General features: G+C 42.6%; 1 protein-coding gene and 1 long non-coding RNA gene across 4 annotated transcripts in view; one reads left to right on the top strand and one right to left on the bottom strand.

Moving 5' to 3' along the window:
• The window catches only part of CTCF (CCCTC-binding factor), a 49,750-nt gene extending 26,677 nt beyond the window's left edge, over positions 1-23,073 (bottom strand). Inside the window, exons 1-3 of one of the 3 annotated variants that reach the window (XM_060130662.1) lie at positions 22,896-23,072; positions 17,803-17,919; positions 16,374-16,486 (exon numbers count right to left, since the gene is read on the bottom strand). The gene's annotated coding sequence lies outside the window, so the exon portion shown is untranslated. Of the gene's footprint in view, positions 1-16,373; positions 16,487-17,802; positions 17,920-22,895 lie in introns of all 3 variants that reach the window. The other 2 variants (XM_060130664.1, XM_060130661.1) reach the window with 2 other exon arrangements.
• On the top strand, positions 21,687-26,119 carry LOC132509537 (uncharacterized). The gene is made up of 2 exons (XR_009537047.1): positions 21,687-22,336; positions 25,766-26,119. It is a non-coding gene; the product is annotated as an uncharacterized LOC132509537 (long non-coding RNA).
• The last annotated feature ends 743 nt before the right edge of the window (positions 26,120-26,862 follow it).

The raw sequence follows: 26,862 nt of genomic DNA, 5'->3' as shown, positions 1-26,862 counted from the left end.
AAATCCCTGCCAGCAGTGCATCCCTTTCAGCAGTGGATCCTTCTACTTAACTTCCACCAAGGAAAAGGAGTCTATGAATCAGTAACAAACTTAATAGCCTGGACCAGGTCGCTCTCCTCACTCCCTGGGGACGGTACTCTCCTAGCTGTGTCACCCCATTAGCGGTTCTGATCCATCCCTTTCCTCCCTCTATGGACTCAGCTGTGCCTCCTGCTTTCCATTCAGTTCCTCTGGAGTCTCTCATGTTCTCTGCCTCTCTCCTTGCTTGAGTTAGGCATGCTTTCTAGGTTTTGTCAAATCTTTTTGTGGACCAACGCCATTAAAAACGGGTTTACATTAACTTCTGGACACAACTTTTTCAGATTATTAAAGCATATTAGTCTATTTATAGAAGTCTGAAAAATGAAGCACATATAAAATTTTTTTAAAAAGTTGTTCGCAATTCCTATACCTAGAGATAATCACCTAGTATACTTTGGTGCTGTTTTCTGAGTTTTTTTCCTCTTATGGATATGTATTTTTAAATATAGATGAGATCGTGTATATGGCTTTGCTCTTATCTTAAGAACCTGTCCTTGCCCTGTCTAGCCCTCTGTGGTCCCTGTGCTTGGTCTACAAGCACCATTCACCAGGAACCACACCAGCCAACCCAAAGGCTTCCCCCTCATCCTCAAACTCAGTTTCTTTGGCATATAACAGTATGAAACTCATACTCTTCCTTCATCAGCCTTTCAGAATTCTCCCTTGGCTTCCCTTGTCTCTGAGAGCTCCTCCACCAGCCGCTCTGAGCACATCAAGGCTCTGGCTCTGTTCCCTTCCCCGTAGCCATTCGGTTCACTAGCCGTTTTACTTCAGCTGTCTCCACCCAAATCCACATGCGCAAACCCACAGTTTCACTGCCTAAAGGATCTCTCTCATGTGTTTGGCTATCACCTTCAACTCAGTGGCATTGGATAAGGAATAAAGAAACCTGGGGAATTTCCTCGCAGTCCAGTGGTTAGGACTCAGCGCTTTCACTGCTGTGGCCTGGATTCGATCCCTGGTGGGGCAACTAAAATCCCGCAAGCTGCAAGGTGCGGCTTGAAAAAAAAGAAAAGAAAGAAACTTAGATTCTAATCCCTAATCCAACCAAATGAGCTTGGCAAATGGGTTAGTCTTCTGGGCTGCAGTAGCACACAAAAAATGGAACTCTGAAGACCAGATCCTTCCTGTATTCTCTACCATCTTGGTGAAAAACTGAAGCTTAGGAACACTTTTTAAAAAATCATTCTATCAACTTATGGGTAGAAGATGGGGCAGAAGGAGGTTCCCTCAGACTGAGGCAGAGTGAAACTGGCACATGGGGGTGAGGGAGCTGGAAGAGAGGAAACTGGTATTTGAGCACCACCCTGCCCTTGCTCACTGCTGTTCTCACTGTGAAAAAAACACATGCTGACTGGTTGAGTGGGAGGATACACAGGCCCAGACTCTAACGCAAAGGCCCCCCGAGGTCAAGGCCCCTGAGGTCTGCCTATGCTCCTACACCACCAGCCTGGCCTGAATCCTAGGGGAACCTGCTGGATCAGCCCTCCCCCTCTTGCCTGTCAGCTTTATATTGCTCAAATCTTTTAATCTTAAAACTCCTCTTAACGCCTCTTGACAATTTAGCATCTGCCATCTCCGTATTCCCCCACACTCAACCCCACACTAGCTGTCTCTATACCTTTACTTCTCTTCCATGCCTCATTTCACCAGTCTGGTTTCTGTTCCCCAATACTCTACTGAACTGCTCTGAAGCCAGCGATGGCCCTTAATTGGTAAATCCAAAGGAGACTTTTCTGTCCTTATCTGACTTGACCTCTCTGTGGAATTCAGCATCCTATTCTAGGCTTTATCCCAGAATTATGCCAGACCATCAGAAAGCTGGGTATACTTGGGGCACATGGTCTTATCCCCTACAGAACTTGCTTTCACCAAGTTTTGTTTTGGCATTATGCCCTTGGCTTACACTAAAGTATACATGGGAGAAATTTCATTTGGAGTTACATGCTTAGAAAAGCTTTGCTTCAACTAAGCAATTTTTTTCTTTCACTGTGAGACCTATGTAACAGGATCATGTTACCATTACTTTAGCTGGCCACACCCTAATAAATCTTTTTCCTCTCAAACTATGTAGTAACCTTTTATTCTAATTTATTCTAATTTGTATTTTCTGGGGTTTTGACTTTATATCATTTACCATTTGTATTTTCTATACATTTCTTCAAATTCTTTGTGGAACAAGATGAGCTATAAACCTGAAATTGTATACACATATATATTTAATAGAAAATACAGAAAAACACAGAAATACAAAGTTGTAACAATCTTAACATAACCTCAATTCAAAATTTGCAGACCTATTTGAAGATCACAAAACTCTTCCAGGAGGCATAAAAGACCTCATTAAATAGGGGACACTACTATCTATATCCATGATCAGAAAGGCCAAACATTGTAAAGATGTTAATTATTTCTAGTTCATTTAATCTTCAAAATCTCTGAAAAATAAACAAGATATTGAGGATAGCAATAAAATTTCTGAAAAATGAAGCCCACTTTTTTTTTTTTGGCCGCATTGGGTCTTCGTTGCTGTATGCCAGCTTTCCCTAGTTTCAACGAGCTGGGGCTACTCTTCATTGCAATGCATGGGCTTCTCATTGTGGTGGCTGCTTTTGTTGTGGAGCACGGGCTCTAGGTGCTCAGGCTTCGGTAGTTGTGGCGCACGGGCTTAGTTGCTCCACGGGATGTGGGATCTTCCCGGACCAGGGCTCAAACCAGCGTTGCCTGCATTGGCAGGCGGATTCTTTAACCACTGCGCCACCAAGGAAGTCCCCAGAAGGCCATTTTTTATTTCCAAATATTAACATAGTATAAAGCCACAATAAGTAATACAGTACTGTCACTATCACAGCCAGCCAATGTAAACAGAGAATCCAGAAAAAAACTCCTAGCATATAAAAAGTTGTCTACAACTTTTTAAAATCAGTTTAAAATTAGTGGGGGAGGTCTTCCCTGGTGGTGCAGTGGTTAAGAATCCACCTGCCAATGCAGGGGATACGGGTTTGAGCCCTGGCCCGGGAAGATACCACATGCCACGAAGCAACTAAGCCCGTGCGCCACAACTACTGAGCCTGTGCTCAAGAGCCCACGAGCCACAACTACTGAGCCCGTATGCCACAATTACTGAAGCCCGCGTGCCTAGAGCCCGTACTCCACAAGAAAAGCCACGACAATGAGAAGCCCGCACACTGCAACGAGGAGAGTAGCCCCTCACCGCAAATAGAGAAAGCCCATGCACAGCAACGACGACCCAACACAGCCAAAATCAAAAAAAAACAAATTTTTAAAAAACAATAACAAAAATAAAATTAGTAGGGGAAAGAGAATTATTTGATAAAAGGTACCAGAAAAACTATAAATACTTGGAAAACAATGAGTTATAGCTTTAATCCACCTGGAATATATTCTGTTGTCAGAGATAAGGAGAGACGTTAACAAAAACACAAAAAAGACATTGGAGTTCCCAGGCGGTCCAGTGGTTAGGACTCCACGCTGTCACTGCCAAGGGCCCAGGTTTAATCTCTGGTCAGGGAACTGGGATCCCACAAGCCACAGGGCCACACACACACAAAAAAAGACAAATCCAAACACCAAACTTGAAATAAGATATAGGTGAGTGGCCTTCTGATCTCAGAATAAGGAAGGCTTTGTGTTTAGATTCCTAAATAATAGAAGAGCCTAGAGGAAACTGTTGAAATTTTGACCACCTTAACGTAAAAATAAATAAATTTTTTTGTAAAAACAAAAACATGTTGAATAAAATGGCCAACAAGAAAATATATTTGCAGCATTTTATGACAAAGGATTAATACTAATATCCTTATTATATAAGTAATTGTAAATTTTTTTAAAATTTTCTTTATTTTCTTTTCAGCTGCACTGGTTCTCCATTGCTGCACACAGGCTTTTCCTCTAGTTGAGGCGAATGGGGACTACTCTTCGTTGCGGTGCGTGGGCTTCTCACTGCGGTGGCTTCTCTTGCTGCGGAGCACGGGCTCTAGGCGCGCGGGCTTCAGTAGTTGTGGTGCCTGGGCTCAGCAGTTGTGGTTTGAGGGTTCTGGAGAGCAGGCTCAGTAGTTGTGGCGCACAGGCTTAGCTGCTCCGCGGCATGTGGGATCTTCCCGGACCAGGGCTTGAACCCATGTCCCCTGTATTGGCAGGCGGATTCTTAACCACTGTGCCACCAGGGAAGTCCCCAGTAATTGTAAATTTTATAAGAATAAGACCAATAACAAAAGAGAAAGCTGGGAAAAGGACACAAGTACATCATTCAAAGAAATACAAATGGCAGATGAGTGAGAAAAAAAAAAAAAAACACAACCAAATCTCCTAAACATTGAGAGGAATACAAATTAAAATAATGTCACAGCATTTTACCTCTATTAAACTGTTAAGGCTGTTTTAAAGGATAACTCCCAATGTTGGTCAAGGTGCAGTGAAATGAGTGAGGTAACTCACAGATACAGAGAACAATCTAGTGGTTGCCAGAGAGGAGGTGAGTTGGCGGGGTGGGCGAAAAAGGTGAAGGGGACTAGAGGTACAAACTACCGGTTACAAAATAAATGTTACAGAGAATAAAAAATATTAACTTTGTATGGTGTGCAATCTAAAAAAATATCGAATCACTATGTTGCACACCTGAAACTAATATGATGTTGGAGGTAAACTAAACTTCAATGAAAAAAACAGCAAGGTAACTGGTGATATGAATCAAGAATTTTTAAAATATTCAAATTACTGTGATCCAGTAATTCCACTTCAGACTTTATGCCCAAAAATAATCAGAGGACTTCCCTGGTGGCTCAGGCTAAGAATCCGCCTGCCAATGCAAGAGACACGGGTTCGTGCCCTAGCCGGGAAGATCCCACATGTCGCGGAGCAAGTAAGCCCATGTGCCACAACTACTGAGCCTGCGCTCTAAAGCCCACAAGCCACAACTACTGAGCCCACGTGCCACAACTACTGAAGCCTGAGTGCTTAGAGCCTGTGCTCTGCAACATGAGAAGCCACTGAAGTGAGAAGTTCACACACCGCAACGAAGAGTAGTCCCCGCTCACTACAACTAGAGAAAGCCTGTGCGTAGCAACGAAGACCCAATGCAGCCAAAAATAAATATTAAAAAAATAAATTAATTTAAAAAAAAGAAATAATCAGAGATGAACACGAAGATTATAAGGACATTATTAATCAGAGTGAATAATTATAAACAACCTAAAGGTACAACCACAGGAGAATAGTTAAATTTGGTAAATGATGATACATCCATGAAACAGAATATTATGCAGATATTAAAAATCATGTTTTAATATAATCCTTATATGAGGAAAATGCTAGTTCCATATCTAAAAAAAGGGGGGCAAGAGGAGAAACAGAATGGAATAGTCATTAAGAGCTTAGGCTTTCCAACCAGAGACCTGCATTCCAACTCTGGTTCTTCTACTTACTAGCAGTGTGGCCTGGAGTGAGACATGCTACCCTTCTGTACCTCAGTTTCCTTTTCTACAAAACAAAGATAATAATCATATCCATTTCACTGGTTGTCATAAAGATTAAATAAAACAATGCAGGCAGAGCCTGGCTACTGTGCTCCTCTGTATCCTTATAGGTCACCCCAGAAGGCAATGAACACATGTTAGCTTAACATATGACCTTTCTGTTTCTTAGAATTCTAATCACAAACCTTAGATAAATTTTCCCCACAAAAATGACTTCTCTGATAAACTACCAATTATCTACAGAGTGAAGGTAGCAACCAGTAGACAGAATCTGGTGACTGATCAAATCCAGGAATGAAAGAGAAAAAGAGCCAAAAAGGAACAAAACAGCCTCCCAGGCTGGTCTATAAGTCTGTCCAGCATATTGCTTCCAGACTAAATCTTCCTGAAATGAGGCAGAAAAACTCATGAGGATTGAGGGTTACTCAATCAACTCCGAATTCTTTGGCTTCGATCCCAGAGTTCTGTATGATCTGTTACCATCCTTTTGACCCATCCAACCTCACCTTTGGGGTATCTCCCACACAAGAGCCTACTGTCTTGTCCCCTCCAGGTCAAGTTATCCCCTATTCAAAGTCTTCTCAACCTTGACCAGTGCAGACTGAACTCTAATTTATTTATTTCATTTTTGTTATTTTGTCTGTAATATACTGTTCTATGTATCTGTCTTTTCCCCTAATAGACTATTAGCTCATTAAGGGCAGGAACTATGCCTTTTACTTCTGAATACTCTATAGCAATGAACACAAAAACAGTGTTAGGTAAGCAGCAGACATTCAATACTGGTGTCACTGTCATATGAAACATGTATAAATGGTTCCTGCACATGACAAAAGCAGGAAGAGAACATGGAAAAACAAAACCTTGTTTGTATGCTATGTGGAACCTTAACTATATGAATTTATATCCTTTATTGCTATGTTTGTGTCATTTCTCAAATAGAAAAAAATAAGTCTTAACAACAAGTACAGGTTTAAGATTTCAAAAATCCTGCCACAAAAATAAAAGCTAATTGTGAATACATTAATTTTTGAAGATGTTAAGACTTAGTAATTTATCACCTGATTATGTGGCTAGATAGCAAATGTGTCAGGTTATTTCTCAAAGGAAAACAACCAAAATAACCTTTCATACTCACTAGTTCAGAGTTTAGTCATTTGGGGACACTGGTTATTATAAAATATATGTGTACTAAGAATAACACATGTGCATTGAGAATAAGACAGTAGAGAAGGACAATTTCCAGAAGCCTGCTTTATAAATAAAATCACCAAAACTTTTTGTTTAATACACTATTGTTGTTCTCTACAGGGACAACAGATAGCTAAAACCCCAACTTATTTCCTGGAGCAGATCAGAAGACCGTCTACACTCTTGGCAAGAAACAGCAGCCCCAACTCCCCACTGAGATTCCATAAGCCACAGCAATTCTGAAATAGCCTAACATGGAGGTCACCTAACAACTTGCCTTCAGACTGCTCAATACAAAACATCAGACATCATTAGAAGGCAGAGAAGAGAGGAGACACCTTGTAGCTTTCTCTTTTCTAGATCTGTAAATTAGAAGAATGCTTTTAGCCAGGAGGCTGAAAAACCTAGTCCAGTATTCTGACTGCAGAGGATACTAAGTGTCATTAGGACAAGGGAAAAAAAAAGGAATTACAAATAAGTAACCAGTTTCTCCTGAGAATGAAAGGAAAAGCTGACTTTTATTAGATGCAGAACACTAGCCAAAAATAACAAAAATTATTTACCCTTTTGGAACAAAAGTTAGGTTTAAAAAGTCAAATAAAATAACCATTTTATTCTACTATTTCTGAAAATATATACATCATCGTCTTATCTGACAGCTTAAGATAACTCAAAGCAAAGTATCATGCTGATTAATACTGAGTACCAGGAAAGTTGCAAACTACCATAAAGAATGGGGAGGAGCTGAGTGGAAAGGATGACTCAGTCTGAGAAGAAGAAAAACATTAGCGTCCATTTACTTCAGGGTGACTGGAAGCGGAAGCAGCCTTTATCTGAAGTAGCACTCACCTACTCAGTCACATGTACACCTTTCTCTTCCCTGTTGTGTGCCATTAACTTTAATAAGAACAGATGGGGCATTTGGGGGAGGGGGGAGAAGTAATTAAAAGGGAAATAAAATTGTATCTCTTTTAAGTAAAAAAGGTTAAGAGCACCCCAGTTTTTAACCCACCCTTCTCCCCATTTGTTAATATTAAAAGGTGCAGTCAAGGGCTTCCCTGGTGGCGCAGCGGTTGAGAGTCCGCCTGCCGATGCAGGGGACACGAGTTCGTGCCCCGGTCCGGGAAGATCCCACATGCCGCGGAGCGGCTGGGCCCGTGAGCCATGGCCGCTGAGCCTGCGCATCCGGAGCCTGTGCTCCACTACGGGAGAGGCCACAACAGTGAGAGGCCCGCGTACCGCAAAAAATAAATTAAAAAAAAAAAAAAAAGTGCAGTCAAAGCAGAACAATGATTCTAACAGCTACTTGAAAAAATCTATTTATGGAGAGCTTTGAACCTAGGAGATAAGGAAATACATACATACTAATAAAATATTTGTAATTGCAACAATATTAATTCAACAATATGGTGAAACAACCATAGGAGGTGAAAGAATTCTTTTGCTACAAAGAATAAGAAGTGCTAAACCAATAATAATTCTTTTATCAAAAGGCACCTGATGCTGGGTACACAGAAATTAATTTCCCTTTTAATTACTTGGGGAAAAAAGTCCTAACTGCATAGGGCTTGGTTCTCAGAGAGCTCCTCAGCTGACAGGGAGACAAAGAGAACAACAAACAAGAGCTATATAGCGTGTGCTATAACAGAGGTTAACACATACTTCCCACCATCCTGGCAAAAAGGATAGCTTAAGCTGGTGAAGGAGGGCTTTAACAAGAGGAACTGCTAAAGGTGGATCTGAAAGGATAAAATAGACCTTGACAGGCGAACTACAGTAGAGAGAAACATTCTAGCAGAGGAAACAGTAAGTGGAAAAAACTTTAATATGTACGGAATTAGACAAACTTTGTGCAAAAAAATTCAAGTGGGACTGCATTAAACCACCTCGTTTATTATTGTGACCTGGTTTCATAGGTCATGTTCTAGGCCTTCATTAAGGGTACCCTGTTTATTTCACTTATTGGACATTTATATGTGAAACAGAAGACAAAGCCTTTCTGGCAGTCAGCATCCTAGTGCCACAGTATGGATTGGAGGCTATCTCCCAGGCACGAGCTATCCCTCTCTGCTTTCTACAGCCTGAATGACACTTTTGCTGGCATACAGCAACCTAATGCCTCATTTCTCCTTGTTCTCCCAAGGGTGACTATGTCAGAGACCACCAGGTCCCTCCTTGCCCTGCTCCAGGCCCATAATCCTGAAAGCAGCTCAGAGTTAAGACTGTCTTTAGAGTGCTCCTACAATGTTTCATCACTGAGAATATGAGAAAGGTTGGGGATGTACAGCAAGTATCACCTTGAATAAATAATTATGTTATAAAAAGGAATAAATTACACACATACAGTATAAAATATACAGTACATCTATGGATTGGGGGCAGGTTCTACCTGAGCAGTGGTTCCCAAACCTGGTTGGTGTCAAAATCACCTGGTGAGCTTTCAAATGCACAGATCCCAGAGATTCTGATTCAGTAGGTCTGGGGTGGGACAGACCTTATTTCAAAAGGTCCCAAGGTAATCCTGATATAGAATGTCTGCTGACTATGGCTTTGAAGTGACTGACCTATTGATAGAACACAACAGCTATGCACCCTAAATGCAAGTCGACATAAATCAAAACCACTTAAATACCCATGGTTTTCTACTATTAGAATTTTTGGTTCATTCTTTACAACAAAGAATCATTTCATTTACTTATTTGGAATAATAATAAAAAAAAAGCCTACCTCAAAACTAATATGATTCCCATATAAGCAATAATGGAATGTATGACTCAAGAAGGAAGTTCTAAAATTTCACCTCTATTGTGGGTAGCATCAATATCAAAAGAACTCTCTAGATGGTATGGACAAGCTCAACATACAACAAAAGGAAAAAGGGGGAAAGAAAAAGAGAAATGGACACACATAACGGAGTGAATTCATGGTTTTGCAGTGTGTGTCAGTGACCATGTGGCCACTGCTCCAGGGTCTCTATAACCCAGTACTCACTCCTGAAGGCTACTTTGTAGAAACAAGACCATTTTATTTGGTAAATGGGACCTCCTATAAGGTCAAGGTTAAATCAGAAGTCAACAGCTTAAACAATGTCTGTACTAAAGGCATAGTAATAGCAATAATAAGTGGCAATATACTGCCTTTGAACAAAGATCAAAAAACAGTTAATATGAAAAAAATACAGAGACATCCTTAGTGAGTAAACAGTATAGCATAAAATATGAATAACAGTTAAAGTGTTGTTCAACAGAACAAAGAAATCTGAAAAACAGAAAAAGGCTATACACGCATAGGAACACAGAGAATTTTAAACAATAAAAGAAACAAAATGCTACTTTGAACTAATATTAGGTTATAAAAACAAGTAATCTGTCAACTTGGTTACTCCTGAGAAATATGGAAACAAATAGAGGAAAAAAAGAAATATAAAACGTAAAATAGACAGCTAGTGGGAAGCAGCCGCATAGCACAGGGAGATCAGCTCAGTGCTTTGTGACCACCTAGAGGGGTGGGATAGGGAGGGTGGGAGGGAGGGAGACGCAAGAGGGAAGAGATATGGGAACATATGTATATATATAACTGATTGACTTTGTTATAAAGCAGAAACTAACACACCATTGTAAAGCAATTATACTCCAATAAAGATGTTAAAAAAAAAAGAAATACAGACAAAAGCTTAATCAAGTACTCAAAAGACAAGACAAAAGAAGGATCAAAGGCCTTGTCCGCCAAGGAGCTGGAAAGTAAAAAATGTATTACATAATAAAATTTATTCCCAACAGGAAACCAAGTCACTACTATTTTATAGTCTCGACATATACCTACAACAAAAAGATTTTAAACAGAAGTAGAAAGCTGTAAGATACAAATAAAACAGAAACATAAGAAATACTAAAAACAATTAGGGTGTCCTCTATTATTATAGTTCTGCACCATACTTCTGTGAATGTATAGTATCTTGCACACACTTAACAATTTGTGACAGTGATTATGCTATACCAGAGTTTTGTAATACCAGAGTTTATCTAAAAAGTAGTAGGCTGGGGGCTTCCTACTTCCGCCTGCCAATGCAGGGGACATGGGTTTGAGCTCTGGTCCGGGAAGGTCCCACATGCCGCGGAGCAACGAAGCCCGTGCGCCACAACTACTGAGCCTGCGCTCTAGAGCCTGCAAGCCACAACGACTGAGCCTGCAAGCCACAACTACTGAAGCCCGCACGCCTAGAGCCCGTGCTCCGCAACAAAGTGTAGCCCCCGCTCACCTCAACTAGAGAAAGCCCACGCGCAGCAACGAAGACCCAACACAGCCAAAAATAAATAAAATAAATAAATAAATTAAAAAAAGAATCTGCTTTCTAATGCAGGGGACATGGGTTCGATCCCTGGTCGGGGAACTAAGATGCCACATGCTGCGGGGCAACTAAGCCCATGTGCCACACTACTGAGCCCACGCTCTGCAACTGGAGAGAAGCCCAAGCACCACAATGAAGATCCCGCGTGCTGCAACTAAGACCCAAAGCAGCCAAAAAAAAAAAAAAGATAGTCTACCAGACTGCCTCTCCCCCCGCTCCATTAGGGTATATTTTAAACTAGAAAGGCTGCTCTAAGTCAGGGTATAATTCCCCCCCCCCGCCCTCCCCACTGCACACAAAGCATCAAGATATCTGTCTGCTCTTTTCTTCAAAAGCCCTCACCCATCTAGGACATTTTAGGACTCTATTTCCTCCTTCCTTGTTGGGGAAGCTAGTGTATCACCTACCTCTTTCAAAATAAGAAACACAGGATTTAATTTGTGTGAAAAATGTTTAGAGCTATAGCTATATACTTGATAGGATTCTGAATAGATTAAAGTCTATGCACTCAAATTTACAATTAACTTGGCTTTCATTCAAAGTCAATTTACTCTTATTTTAGAAATAATTCAAACCATGGGGAATAAGGAGACATGAAGTATTAGAGGCAAACAGCTAAGGCCAACAACAAGGAATAGTTTAGAAAGCTTAATATTTAGCAATAAGGAAGTATGTTCCCAGTAATTTGAGGTAACATAGGGTATCTAACAAGGAAAATGTTCATAACATGTAACATGAAAAAAGGTTACAAAAGAGGACACAGGATAGGATTCCAGCTTAGTTTAACAAAACAAAAAAATACAACAAAACTAGACAAACAGCAATTCTGTTGAGATCCCCTACCTTAAGTCAGGCCGACATTATATCTTGCCTGGCCAAGTGCGATGGCCTCCTGACTAGTTTCCCTGCTTTCCCTCTTGCTCCATTACCACCCATTTTTTACACAGTGGCCACAGATTTCTAAAATATAAATTCATTATCAGCAAGGAGACTTCCCTTCTGAAACCTCCCATGCTAAAACTCTTAGGCTGAAGTCTAAACCCTTTCACTGGGCCTACAGGGTCCTTCAAGGCCCTATCAGCAGATCTGCATCCAGCCTCATCCACTCTGCTCTAGTCACTGCTTTCAGTATCCAGAACGTCCTAGGTTTCTTTTCTCTTGCCTCTGGGCCTTTGTACATGCCACTCTCTCTTCTAGGAATATATAAGCAGTTCAACGTCTATGAATTTATTGTACAGATACACTAGTACATGTGCCCAAAGAGCTGTATGCAAGAAGGATAATTATTTTAGCATCTTTCTCTAACAGCAAAAGATCGAAAACAACTCAAATGTCCAGAACAATGTGTATAGTATGCTACCATTTGTGTTTTTTTAAAAAAAGATACATAAACACATGTTTATATATATGTAGAATTTTCTCTGGAAGGATATATGAAAAATTGGTAATATTTATTACCTCTGGGGAAGAAAACTGAGGGATGAGAGGCAGGGGGAAGTTATTACTTTTCACTATTATCATTTTGTACTGTTTGAAACATTTCCTCTCATGTCCTTGTATTGAATGTGGTAGTCACAGAATACTTGCACAATTACATGTTGTTGTTGTTGTTGTTGTTTTTGCGGTACGCGGGCCTCTCACTGTTGTGGTCTCTCCCGTTGTGGAGCACAGGCTCCGGACACACAGGCTCAGCGGCCATGGCTCACGGGCCCAGCCGCTCCGCGGCATGTGGGATCTTCCCGGACCGGGGAACGAACCCGTGTCCCCTGCATCAGCAGGCGGACTCTCAACCACTACGCCACCAGGGAAGCCCTACATGTTGTTTTAAAAACTGTACCGTATGTACATGCCCATTTACAAAAGTGGAGGAAAAAACCGAAAGGAAACACACCAAACTATTAATAGTGTTTACCTCTAGGGAAAAGAGTAAAAGGTTCGTTAGGTTCTAGTATAATTCTACAATTGTTAGACTCTACCAAAGAATGAAACTAAACATTACTCGAATGATACAAAAAAAGTTTAAGACCAAATTTAAGGAAAGTTTTAAGAATTGTCACTGCAACCTCAATTCCCTCTAACACTTGGGCAGATACATGGCTGCCAGTGCCCTCCACCTGCCTGCACTTTTGCAACTGTTCCTGCAAGGCTCTCGAGCCTAACTTTACTAGGCAAAAATACTTTTATTATTTCTTTATACTTATTGGAAAGCTTCAGTACTACTTCCTATTGTATTGTATTCCTTTTTCCCTTTAAAAATTATACAATACAGATAATAGGAGAAAACTCTGATAAGCAAGAATATGAACTTATACATTTTACATAAACATGCTGGTTTATATCCAGTCCCCTCCCCATATATACACGTATTTACTCTCACACGAAATCACATTGTGCATACTATTTGATAATCTGCTTTCTTTATGTAGCATGTCTCAAATCCCTCTCCATTTCAATATATTTCTAGATGTAATAAAATGGTTGCATGACATTCTATTACAGTTGTCCCTGGGTATCCACAGGGAATTGGCTCTAGGACACCTCCCAGCCCTGGCCAGATACCCAAAATCTGTGGATGCTCAAGTCCCTTATATATAAAATGGCACAGTATAATGGTCCCTCTTTATCACATTTGGTTGAATCTGCAGATACCGAGGACTATCTGTAAATAGGTGTATTATAATTTAATTAGTCCTCTATTGTTGAATATTGTTACTCCTAAATTTTGATAATTCTGAGAAAAAAAACCTATTTGCATTATAAAATAACTATGTTATAAAACTACAGAAAACCAAGAAAAGTCACCCCAAACCTAACCACCCTCACACTACTAGTTTATTTTGTTCTGACTAGTGTTTTGATGCCTATCCATTTAGTCTTTTTTTCCTTGGCATTCATTCATTCAAACAAGCTCTTGCTATATGCCAGGTTATTACTGTTTGAGTTTTTCTTTACTTTTCTTCCATAACAATTTTTTGTACCATATTTTAATTTTTTTCTTCCAGTTTTACTTAGGTATAATTGATGTATAGCATTTTAATAAGTTCAAGGTGTACAGCATATGATTTGACTTACATACGTCATGAAATATTTACCACAGTAAGTTTAGTGAACATCCATCATTTCATACAAATATAAAATTAAAGAAATAGAAAAAAATATTTTTCTCCATGATGAGACTCAGGATTTACTCTTAACTTTCATATATAACATACAGCAGTTGTTAATTATACTTATCACCTTGCACATATAAGCACCCTAAGTGCTTATGTATCTTATACATAAGTACTTATGTATCTTATAAATGGAAGTTTGTATCTTTTGACTGCCTTCATCCAATTCCCTGCCTACCCCTCCCCCCACCATGTACTATATTAAAAAACAAAAACAAAAACTTCTCATAAGCATTTTGCTGGTTAATAGTCTTCCCAATCAGCTTTTTTTTAGTGGTTGTCGAACATCACTCCCAACATGGGATTTGATCCTGTTTACTTATCCATTTGTCTACTGCTCAATATATTTTCTGATCAACTTCCTGATAAGTCCCACTTAAGTTCACTTAACTTTTGTACTCTCTGGTGGTCATCACTATTCGATTTAATGCAAAATATATACAATGACCAACTATTGCTAAAGTGTAAAGATCATCGCTTTACCCCTATGTAGCACATTATAGTTAGTTACAAACACACAGCTGACTCTCAAAGAACATGGGGTTTAAGGGAGAGCTGAACTTCCATGTAGTTTAAAATCCAAGTTTAATTTATAGTCAGCCCTCCATATACACCACACCCTCATTAGTGGATTCAGCCAACTGTGGGTTGTAGCACCTTAGTATTTACTAGTACCGTAGTATTTACTATGGGGGGAAAAAAATCTGTGTATAAGTGGACCAAGCAGTTCAAGCCCACATTGTTCAAGGGCCAATTATATATATTTCCCCCTAACGATACTACATTTAACTGTCATAAGCCTCCAATACAGTAGATATATCATTTTACAAATGGGAAGGAAGGGACAAGGAAGTAACCCTTAATGAACTTGCCACAGCTATTAAGCTGCACAATGGCTAAGCCTTGGTGCCCTAGTAAGATTAAAATCTAATTTTATGCTTCCTTTGTATTTCCTGATACACCTAGATCAGGGTCTCTCCTCCAGAAAGCCTTTCCCAACACCTTTCACTAACTTCTGTAACTGACCATCCTCCCTGCACCCTGAACATAGTTTTATCAGAGCACTGACAACACTTATTTATAGATCTCTTACCCCATACTCTACTTAAGACCCTCAGGAAAAGGAACCTTTTCTTACTCATCTTGAAATCCCCAGTACCTAATGCACTCCCTGGCACAAAGTAGAAAGGCAAGTGTTCAAAGGATGGAATGAGCACATTAAAAGTGCTCAATAAATAAATATTGCAGGTATTTAGAGCACATCTGAGTTGATCCAATTCACATCATTTCACAGAAAGTCACACTTCAGTATATCTAGAACCAGTTAGGTTCAAATATAAAACCTGTGTTCAAAGAGCAGGCATTATCAATACAGAAAATGTAATTCTTAAGTGCCATTTACATTAAGAGCAATACTCTAGTAACAATACTTAGAAATTGTAAAACACACAAAACAGTTAAGAATAGATGCTTTCAAATAATTATTTTAGGAGTCATAAGGTCCATAGCTTAGGATTTAGCCATTTTATTATGACTCTGACTAACCTGAATGGGGGCGGGGGGGAGGGTACAAAAACCAGTATAAATTGTTAATTATGCTTCAGCTAATGTGACATTTGTTTTCAAAATTCTGTTTTATAGAATTTACAGTTTGAGACCTGATTTTGCTCATTACTGCTGCTTTTCTTTTAAATTTTAATTCTTATATCATTGGAATGGTCTTGATGACTTGGTCCAGCCATCTAGAACTGTCTACCAATCTGCAAAGAGCTCTTGTTCATGTTGGGCATGTGTAGTAACATGCATACAAGCAAACAAGCTCCATTTAATACAATTTAACTTCTATAGTCCACAGTAGATACTCCAGGGGACAAAGTAAGGAGCTGGATGGTAGAGCTGTTACATAGCTTGAAAGTACTGCTTCTCAAATGTTTGCACTGTAGTACCTATACAAATAGGGCTTCCCACTCCCAAGCACTCGTGCCCTATTTTGTTGAAGACCTGTGTTATCTTAGATAGTCATAGAGTTCACATACTTCTCCTAAAATATACATCTGCTTTAATATGAGAAAATTTGTAATTACTTACCAGTTAAATTACTTAACTCACCGCCCCCTCAGTGAGCACAATTGAAGCTCCAAGAAGATGGGTCATGTTTATCTTGTGGCTTCAAGTACCCCGGAATCATACCACTTTGTACCCTAAGGGTATTCATATCCCAGTTTGAGAACCAGGGATCTAAACAATTAAACTAGTCATAACACTTAAAAGTGACCAAAATGTTCTTACAATCCCATTCCCCAAATTCTTAAGGCTAGTTTTCTCAATAACTTTTCAAATCAGTATTGTTTCTCTTTTCAGCAGCTCATTAGTATGCACTGTGTGTCAACATTAAAAGAACCTGCAGGGCACAAGTTATTTCTGGAGCGACAGAATACTAGCACATACATCTTGTCCTTCATATCTATCGAGGTACCAAGCTGCCCACTTGGAAAACAGAGTTGAAGAAGAGAAGAGCTTTCACTCCTGTTCCCTTCCTCCTCTCTATTTTCCAGGCACAGCTTGTGAGAAAAATCTTAATAGTCATTTAGATGATTCATTCATATAAGCTTATCTAACTCAGCATTTGTAACCCTCACTTTTACACTCCTTTTCGCCATTACACAAGTGCAATTAAACTATTTTCACATTTTTTAGGGGATAAGCAAGATGTTCTTCCTGGTAGCCTGAGAAGAGATGATTTTCACACCTAGAACCCTACTTTATTGTTAATGAAATCCCAAAGCCCAGTAGACTATGACATTTATGAGAGGCCTGTTTCAAGTTCCCTATACTGTTCATTATATTTCATAGCAGAAATTGTAGGCTAAAGTAAATTTTAAGTGACCCTTTCAAATGTTTTTAAAAAAATTATTTATAATGACTGTAACACTATGAAGCAAACATGGGTTATCAGCTAGGTTAACTCAAATTAAGTGAGACAATTTTTATCTAGGATACCAGCTTCCCCAATAATAGGATTCCATCTGTTCCTCATCAAAATTACAAATTGCCACAAGCCCTGGACTTCTGAGGTCATTTGCCAAGAGTCAAAATATACATTTTGGAATGTATATTTGGGTTGAATGAAATGTATATTTGGAATGTATTTTGGGTTTCTACAGAAAAGCAGCCACCATATCCTTGTGTCTTTCTGTGTACGTACTCAGAATGGTACTTGATGCTTTATACACATTCTCATCAACTCCGAGAATAGTCTCTTTAACTGGTATTATTCTCACAAATAAGGGCTGTAGGAGTAGAAAGGTTAAGTAATTTGCCCAGTGTCACCCAGCTAGTAATACAACAGTGCACGCAGAGTTTCAAATGGAGTACTGCCTGAATATAAAGCTTGTATGCCCTCAATCACCCACTGTCCTGTATCTCCTATACCCAAGAATGATCCAGCAAATCCTCCAACCCCAGGAAGGTCTTATTACTCCTATTTTTAAGACCAAGAAATGGAAACAGCATTTACCTCTCCGTGGCTGCAAAGTCAGTTTGAGCAGGGAAGACAGAACTCAGCTCTCAAGCCTCTGGTCAGCAATCTGTCCACTACTGCATCTTGTTCTTTGGCCCCAGGTCTGTGATCATTCTAAAATAGAAGCACAAATCATTTTATGAACACCAAACACATACAAATGCAGATACAGTATGAAAAGCAAAATGATGGCAAGAGGAAGACTAATAAAATTGGGAAACAATATACTTGCTAAAATGTCACATTACTAATTGACATGCTGTAAATGTCTATCAAGTCAATAATAAAACCTTCACTTATTTTTTTTTTTTAATTTTAATTTTTTACAGTACGCAGGCCTCTCCCGTTGCTGAGCACAGGCTCCGGACGCGCAGGCTCAGCAGCCATGGCTCACGGGCCCAGCCGCTCTGCGGCATGTGGGATCTTCCCGGACCGGGGCACGAACCCGTGTCCCTTGCATTGGCAGGCGGACTCTCAACCACTGCACCACCAGGGAAGCCCCCTTTACTTATTTTTTTAAACATTTGCTAAATATATAAAGAACTGAAGATTTCTGATTATCAAAATAGCACCCCATTGTGACCTTGCAACCAAATAATGTAAATACAGTTAAACTACCAAAAAATTAATTCTTACAGATGCAGTAATACTCCTTTAACAGTTTATTTCCTTATCTTCAGCAAGTAGTGGTTTTACTGATTAAGTTAGTTTAAACCACAAGTAAAGACTGTATTTTTCATGTAATAAGATAACTACGGGGGGAGCTTTCACTACTGACCTTTGAAAATCCTAGAAGCACAGCAACGAAATATCTTTTTTTAGACAGATAACAAAATACTTTTAGGTCATATTGTTACCTGACAATTCTCTCCCTAAAATACAAATAAATGGACTGTCAGGCTTCAGGCAATGGTAGAGTGGTACTTAACTCCGTGGCAGGGGGTGGGGGGGAGAAACTCCCAAATGAAATAAAAGAGCTAAATTTAAGCATTTCCAAAGAATTTGGCATATGAGGTAATTAAGAGGGAACCCATCTCATAACTAAAGCCCACAAAACTAAACTGATATAATACTTTACCAGATGAAGGTAAAGAAAAGTCTCCTCTGTTGAAAAGGCAATTTATAACAACATGAGAGAATTAGTGCATTTAGTCCACGAAACACTTTTGTATTGGAGTCCATATATTGTCACTAGTGTGCGTCAAAAGGAATGAAATTTTATGCCCCTGAAAACTGATGGGTGACTAAAATAAGATCAAGTGTGGAAAAATCACTATTTTTGGGGTATATGTTAGCAGTCTATATGCAATGCCATATCTTTGCATTCAAATACTAAACACTGAGAAAATGCACAAAGGTACTTCCAGGGAAGATATGAAGACAACAACTAGAGAAAGTTTGGGGATGTTTTAAAAAATATATATGGTATGCCAAATCTACACATATAATTGTGAACCATGGTCTTCAAAGTTATACATTACTTGCCATTATTGTTCTTTCTAAACCTGTATACTCTTTCTCAAAGCATTAAATTATGACAAATCCTACTTGTTTGAAGAGGGACCTAATTTTTGGCAAAAAAGCCTCTAGTCGTCTGAAACCAAGATAGGTAAGCAAGTTAGACAGATGGTCAACTAGGTTTCTGGTTTAAAAAAATGAAATACAGCCTATAAAGTAGTTAATGTAGAGTGAATTTGATGCCAGTAGCATCCCTGAAGCAAAAAAACAGCCTCTGGAGGAACATTCTGCCAGCAGGCACCACTCTGCAAGGCTCTGCCTCAGGGCCCTAGTCAGCCACAGGTGGCTTCTGCCACTCCCAAGGAACTCCCCAAGCCACTCAGAGAAGTCCTTGGTGGGTGCCCTCATTTTTTCTATGTCCTTTAAAGCAAAATCCTAAAGCTCTTAAAATTTGAATGCATATTAAGGCTAACTTTTACAGCTCCTAAATTTTAAGTTGGTTGAATGGATCCCTAAAGATAACTTTTACAGCTACTGTTTTTTTTTTTTTTTTGGCGGTACACGGGCCTCTCACTGTTGTGGCCTCTCCCATTGCTGAGCACAGGCTCTGGACGCGCAGGCTCAGCGGCCATGGCTCACGGGCCCAGGAGCTCCGCGGCAATGTGGGATCTTCCCGGACTGGGGCAGGAACCCGCGTCCTCTGCACTGTCAGGCGGACTCTCAACCACTGCGCCACCAGGGAAGCCCTACAGCTACTCTTAAATAAGCAGTATTTTCCTATGTTTACCAGCTACTCTTAAATAAGCAGTATTTTCCTAGGTAGGTAATCATTCCTGTTGTAATCTTCCTCATACTAGTGATTTAAGTTTCTTTGGGTAAACTTATGTCCTGAATTTATTCTCTCTGTAAACTTAGTTTTCCAATAAAAACAAAGGGGACTTCCCTGGTGGTCCGGTGGTTAAGACTCTTAAAAAGAAAAAAAAAAAAAGACTCTGCACTCCCAATGCAGGGGGCACCAGTTAGATCTCCGGGTTCTATCTCTGGTCAGGAAACTAAGATCCCGCATGGTGCACGGTGCAGCCAAAACAAAGTATGAATCCTGGCATACAGGAAATCTTAAAGGACAGCAACTCTGTAGACAAGATCTATACCATTAAAACGACATATAGGGGACTTCCCTGGTGGTGCGGTGGTTAGGAGTCCACCTGCCAATGCAGGGGACACGGGCTTGAGCTCTGGTCCAGAAAGATCCCGCATGCCGTGAAGCAACTAAGCCCATGTGTCACAACTACCGAGCCCACACAAGAGAAGCCACCACAATGAGAAGCCTGCGCACGGCAACGAAGAGTAGTCCCCCCCCCCCGTCGCGACAACTAGAGAAAGCCCACGCACAGCAAGGAAGACCCAACACAGCCATACACATACACATACATACATAAATAAATAGAGTATTAAAAAAAAAAGACATAAACGATGTGTAAGACCAAGAAGTTGATGGCTGTACATGGCACAACTGAAATCAAGAAGCAAAACATGGTCTATGGAGCACAGTGCTACTGGGAAAACAAGCTTTCCTCCTGACTCAACTACAGACCCGCTGGATTTTAACCCGTGTGGACCTTATTTTAATAAGTAAAACATGCCACCTGCCATCCATAATTTCAAAAGGAAAGTAAAACTGAAAATTACAAGAATGCCAAAAATCACACAAATGGACCAATGTTTTAGACAATTAAGCATGGTTCTATTCTCAAGCCTGATGCTCCATCAACACTACTGCATTTAGTTACTTAGGGCAACTTTATTATGGAGGAGAGGGAGAAGGAACATTTTTGTAGGGTTCAAAAAAGTAATGTTGAAAACACTCCCCTATGGAGGCATTTGCTGCAGAATCCTACAGATAGAGATTACACACAATAGACCGGTCAATTTTGCTTAGCACCAGGCTGTTTTAATATCCTCATAAACTTAACACAGCCTCCCCACTCCCCCTCCCCGCTATTTAATCAAGACTTTCCTCTCTCCAAAGCAACCCCAGTTGATACATCAAGTGCTGCACGATATTGTATTAAGGTACTAGAATATTTGAGGGAAAAGAAAAAATTGGCAATTCGACAGGAAGCTTTTTAATGATGCAAGAGAACTTAAGGACAGAATAAATTTAACATACATTCCCTGTTTAACTTCTTTTGCCACCTAAAGGGGACCTGGAATTTTAACTTTCCTATTTGATGTAAACTCAAAGAAAGCAGGAAAACGCTACATATGCGAATGTTTACTTATTGCTGAACTCAGGGCTGCAGGAAGTCAGCTACTAAAAAGTAGTTACATTACGCGTAGATATTTATAAACCAACTGCAACTAGTGACCCAGGATTTAATTACAACATCATCCCTCATATTTCAGCATACGGGCAAATTACCAGTGGAGTCAAGAATAAATTCATTCTGCCCTACTGGCGCTTTAGATCGGGTTGCACAATCCCGGGGCAAAACTGCCTTCGCCTAGCCCTAAAAGCATCAGGTACTAAATACTGTAGTAAGTTAGCGTCAGGACGTTTTAAAGCGAGACGGAAACTCAAGAGTTGCCTGAACCAAGTTAGCCAGCCCATAATCCCGAATTCAGGAATCTGTCACGTCACTTGAGATCATAATGAAATTAAGTTTTGATCCCTTTGAGATCTCTTAGCGCACAAAGTCAGGCTCCTATCACTGCAAGGGGAATCCGACCCTGGCTCGAGAAAAACTTGTGGAACTCGTGTCCTTTCCGCCCACCGTGGGAGGGCCGCACCGGTCGGGTCGGGCGAGGAGCCCGGGCGCTAGTTTGGGGGCGCAGTGGGGCTCGGCGGGGGCGGCGAGCGCGCGTCCCCCCGCCCGCTCAGGCGGCGTCGAGGCGCGAGCAGCTCAGCCAGCCTTGCAGAGGGAGCTCTCGGCAGCTCTGGGGTCCCTCTACTCGCAGCCGCAGCAGCGCCGCCTGCGCCACTCGGTGGAGACGGAGACCAGCGGCGGCGACGCGCGGACTAGGAGCGACCGCGGAGCAGCCGGGCGGCGGGGGACGCTCGCAAGGCCGCAGGGTAGGTTCCGGGACTGGGCAGGCTGGAGGATGGGCAGCCCGAGAGGCGTCGGCAAGGGCCCGACACCCATACTGCATGGAGACCTGGCTGCGCGCGCGGTGGCTGGGTGTCGACACTTGAGCGAGGCGGGCGCGGAAGCCGGGGAGCGGAGATCGCCTCTCGGCTGAGGCCACCCATGGCGGGAGGGGCGGAGGGCAGAGGGCGGGCCGCGGCCGGGTGATCGGTCGGGCCAAGAGCTGGCCTCGAGGGCAGAGACAAAGGAAGGAAAATGGAGTCGCCAGCGCGCGGGCCTCTGTCGGTGCCACCGCCGGAGGCCTAGCGCGCCGTAGGAGGGAGGCCTAGCGAGCGATCGAGCGGGCGGACGGGGTGGGGGGGGGCGGCCGGGCCGCGGCGGCGACGGGCAATGGCGGCGGCCGCGCCGCAGCAGGGACGGTAGAGGGAGACAAACACCCCCCGGCGGCGGCGCTGGCGCCGGGCTACAGCCAGCGCCGACCGGAGCGGCCCCATCGTGACACCTAGAGGCGGCCCGCGAAACCTCCTCCACCCGGGGCCCCCTTACCTCCGCGCCACACCCCCCGCAGCGCTCGCTCCGCCGCCGCTCCACCGCTCCGGCCACCCGGCGTCCCCAGCCAGCTCCGCGCACCCGCACCGGCTACCGCCACCGCCGCTGCCGCCAAAGAAGCAGCTCCGCGCACGGTTTAATCGCTCCACAGACTCGGACACAAAATGGCGGCGGCGCGGTGCAGTGCGCCTGCGTCGGCGCTGCCGGGGCCGCGGGTGCTGATAAGGGAAGGGACGGGTGGGGGGGCCGGTCGGGCGACGAGTGGAGGGCGGGGGAGGAAAGGTGAGGGGAGGGGTTGGCGCAGGGCAGCATGGGAGGCGGCCCCGGGCGCCAACTTTCAAAAGCGGGCGCGATGGCGTCACGGGACGCGCTGCGGGTCGCGTCACGCCGCACGCGCCCTCGACCGGTCGCGCGTGGGTTCTTAGGGAGCCCGAGGTCCGGGCTCCCGCTGGGTGGGGCTTCCTGGGCGGAGGCAGTCGCCTCTGGGCGGTCCAGGATCCCGGCCCGGTTGACCTGGTTCCTTAGCTGCAGTCACCCGCTCTGAATCCGTAAGGGAGGGGGTCGGGGGGGAGGGTGTTTGGAGGAAGCGCGCGCGGGGCTAGGCGGTGGGGCTAGGCGGTGGGGCTGAGGCGGTTCTTGGGCGGGACCCCTGTTGGGGCCCCGCCCCAGTCTCCTCCCTAGCAGGGCCGGACCCGCCCTCCGAGCGCAGTTCCGCAGCCCGCCACCGGGTAAGGCCGGGCGGGTCCCTTCTCGCTCCCGGCTCCTCAGAAGCAATTCAGCGCCTGCGAGCCACGGCAAGCAGGGCTGTCCTTGCCCCGCGGTTTTGGGGGATCTCTCCCCCCTACAAGAGGGCCTCCTAATACCGGGTGTGAGAGAAGAGGGCGAGGGCTTTCTGGTGTGCCCAGGCCATCTCAGCCCGGAGAGGCCAGAAGAAGGCCAGACTTGATGCTTTTATACGATCATAGCAGTCTTTTGCCAAAAGGACTTTCTGTATTTGGAGCGGCGTAATTGTGTATTTTATAAACGTACATTTCTTGTTTTTGCCCGAGAGCTGTTGAGCTCTTTGTGGGCGGGGTCCTTCAGCCCCTCACAGTGCGGTCGCCCCTCCCCCTCCCTGAGATGCACCTGCGGACTCTACCCAACCAGCGGTAAAATTCCCTGAAGACTGACTGGAAGATGTTCTGGTGGCTCAGGGAGGAGAGTCTTTGATACTTATGGTAATCTGACTCAGGACTGTATTCTCAACTCCCTTACCTTAGATCACGAAGAACAAACGGACCCAGCGTCAAGTGGGCAGCTTCTGCTCCATTGAGCTGATTGTTCCATTATGAGAATGTTAGCCCAATGTTGACAGATATTTTGTTTTTTTTCTTTTTAAAGGAAATCTGGGGGGGGGTTGTGTGTAAAATCTCCAGGTGTTGGCAACTAAATCAGATGTTTTAAAACTGCATGAGCTGATTAAGCCGCACGTGGGGGCTGTCAGTTTATAAGACCTCTGACTTGGAGGAAAGAGTGAAGAGAAGTTCCAAGGCCAAATCCTAGGCACTCCAGCATTTAGAGATAGGGTAATGGAGAAGGAGACTGAGAAGGAACAGCCAGGAAGACAGAAGGAAGTCCACAGTGTTGAATTTGGAATCCAAGGGCAGAGAAGGATTCAGGTAGGAGGGGAATGGTCAACTGTGTTTAGTGCTGCTGAGGGGTAAACTTGGGCCAGAAACATGGATATATTGAATTGGTCACCTTGGAAAACGAGATTATCATTGGTGACTTTGGCTTGATTCATGTTGGTAAATCAGAGGTGTGGACCTGACTAGAATGGGTTGAAGAGTGAACAGGAAAGTGAGGAAATAGAGACAGCACACATAGGCAACATGAGAGAAGCTTAGCTGCGAAGGGAGCAAATTCAGGGTTAAATGTGGAAGGATATGGGGTTAAGAGAGGATGAAAGAATTCTAGAGCACGTTCTAAAAGATGAAAGGGTTCTAGAGCATGTTTATTTGTCATTGGGAGTGTGATACAGGAGAGCGAAGCCTTGCTTGACTTTTTTTTTTTTTTTTTCCTGCGCCACAGGGCTTGCAGGATCTTAGTTCCTTGACCAGGGATCGAACCCAGGCCCCCAGGAGTGAAAGAGCTTAACCACTGGCCTGCCAGGGAATTCACTTGCTTGACTTAAACCAGGGTGAAGTTCATGGGAGGATATAAGGAAACTGGGAGGATTGACCCTGGATAGAAACAGGATGCTTCCACTGTAGGAATTAGGGTAACAAGGGTGAAGATGGGTGCAAATGCAGGGGAGAGAGAAAGCAAGCTTGCAGTTTTCCTAGTGGGACTGCCTTGGTGGTATGGGGTACCCATTTGAAGTTTGTGATCATGAGTTTAAAGTTAAACCAGTTGGCCCAGTGTGCGGTTTTTCTCTAAGCAACATTCAGCTGCTTGGGTACAGACATGAAGAAAAGGGATAATTTGGTTTCTCAGCACCAACACCCAAGTTGTCTGATTTCTAGTAATAGGTACTTGCCTTATGAGATTATTTACTATTCTAGAAATGTGTGAAGTATCTGGAAAATTTACCTGTGATCCCTTTTTCTAGAAACCAAATTATTCCAGTAGTCTCTTATGTACACCTGAGGACTCAAGCATAAAGAAAAGGCAAACTTAGAGAAAAATTACCAGACACCTCTGGAATATTTGCATTTTGCATTTTTTTCAGCCCTCCACTCCAAACAGCTCCTGGTATACTTAGGAACTATGTACTGGAAACAAAGCTGACTTACACTTTAATGCTTAGCTTCTTTTCTTTCTGGTACCTTTAATAATCTGACTAATTCGCTTTCTAAGACCTTGCCTCAAACCATCTTATCTTTAAGCTTCAAGAGTGTCTTCTAGTACTTCCCTGGTGGCGCAGCAGTTAAGAATCTGCCTGCCAATGCAGGGACATGGGTTTAAGCCTTGGTCCGGGAAGATCCTACATGCCACGGAGCAGCTAAGCCCGTGCGCCACAACTACTGAGCCTGTGCTCTAGAGCCCGCGAGCCACAACTACTGAAGCCGGCACACCTAGAGCCTGTGCTCCGCAACAAAAAGAAGCCAGCGCAATGGGAAGCCCACGCACCACAATGAAGAATAGCGCCCGCTCGCTGCAACTAGAGGAAGCCTGCGTGCAGCAACAAATGCCCAACGCAGCCAAAAATAAATAAATAAATTTATTTTTTAAAAAAAGAATGTCTTCTTTATGTTTATTTATTTTTTTCATACTAGTCATCCATTTTATCCACATCAGTGTATACATGTCAATCCCAATCTCCCAATTCATCACCCCACAACCTCCCCCCCACACCCGCTTTCCCCCCTTGGTGTCCATATGTTTTTTCTCTACTTCTGTGTCTCAATTTCTGCTCGGCAAACCGGTTCATCTGTACCATTTTCTAGGTTCCACATATATGCATATATATATATATATTCACTCTGTATGACAGTCTCTAGATCCATCCACATCTCTACAAATGACCCAATTTCGTTCCTTTTTATGGCTGAGTAATATTCCATTGTGTCTATGTACCACATCTTCTTTATCCATTAGTCTGTTGATGGGCATTTAGGTTGCTTCCATGACCTGGCTATTGTAAATAGTGCTGCAATGAACATTGGGGTGCATGTGTCTTTTTGAATTATGGTTTTCTCTGGGTATATGCCCAGTAGTGGGATTGCTGGGTCATATGGTAATTCTATTTTTAGTTCTTTAAGGAAACTCCATACTGTTCTCCATAGTGGCTGTATCAACTTACATTCCCATCAACAGTGCAAGAGGGTTCCCTTTTCTCCACACCTCTAAAGCATTCATGTGTTTAAATATAAGGCAATGTATTTATTTATTGATTTATTTAGTTTGGCTGCGCCCAGTCTTAGTTGCGGCATGCAGGATCCTTTTTAGTTGCGGCATGCAGACTCTTAGTTGTGGCATGCAT

The sequence above is a fragment of the Lagenorhynchus albirostris genome, chromosome 19 (genome assembly GCF_949774975.1).
Source record: "Lagenorhynchus albirostris chromosome 19, mLagAlb1.1, whole genome shotgun sequence".
Lineage (NCBI taxonomy): Eukaryota > Metazoa > Chordata > Mammalia > Artiodactyla > Delphinidae > Lagenorhynchus > Lagenorhynchus albirostris.
The sequence above is the reverse complement of the archived record's forward strand: the minus strand, read 5'-3'. Positions and strand labels throughout refer to the sequence as shown.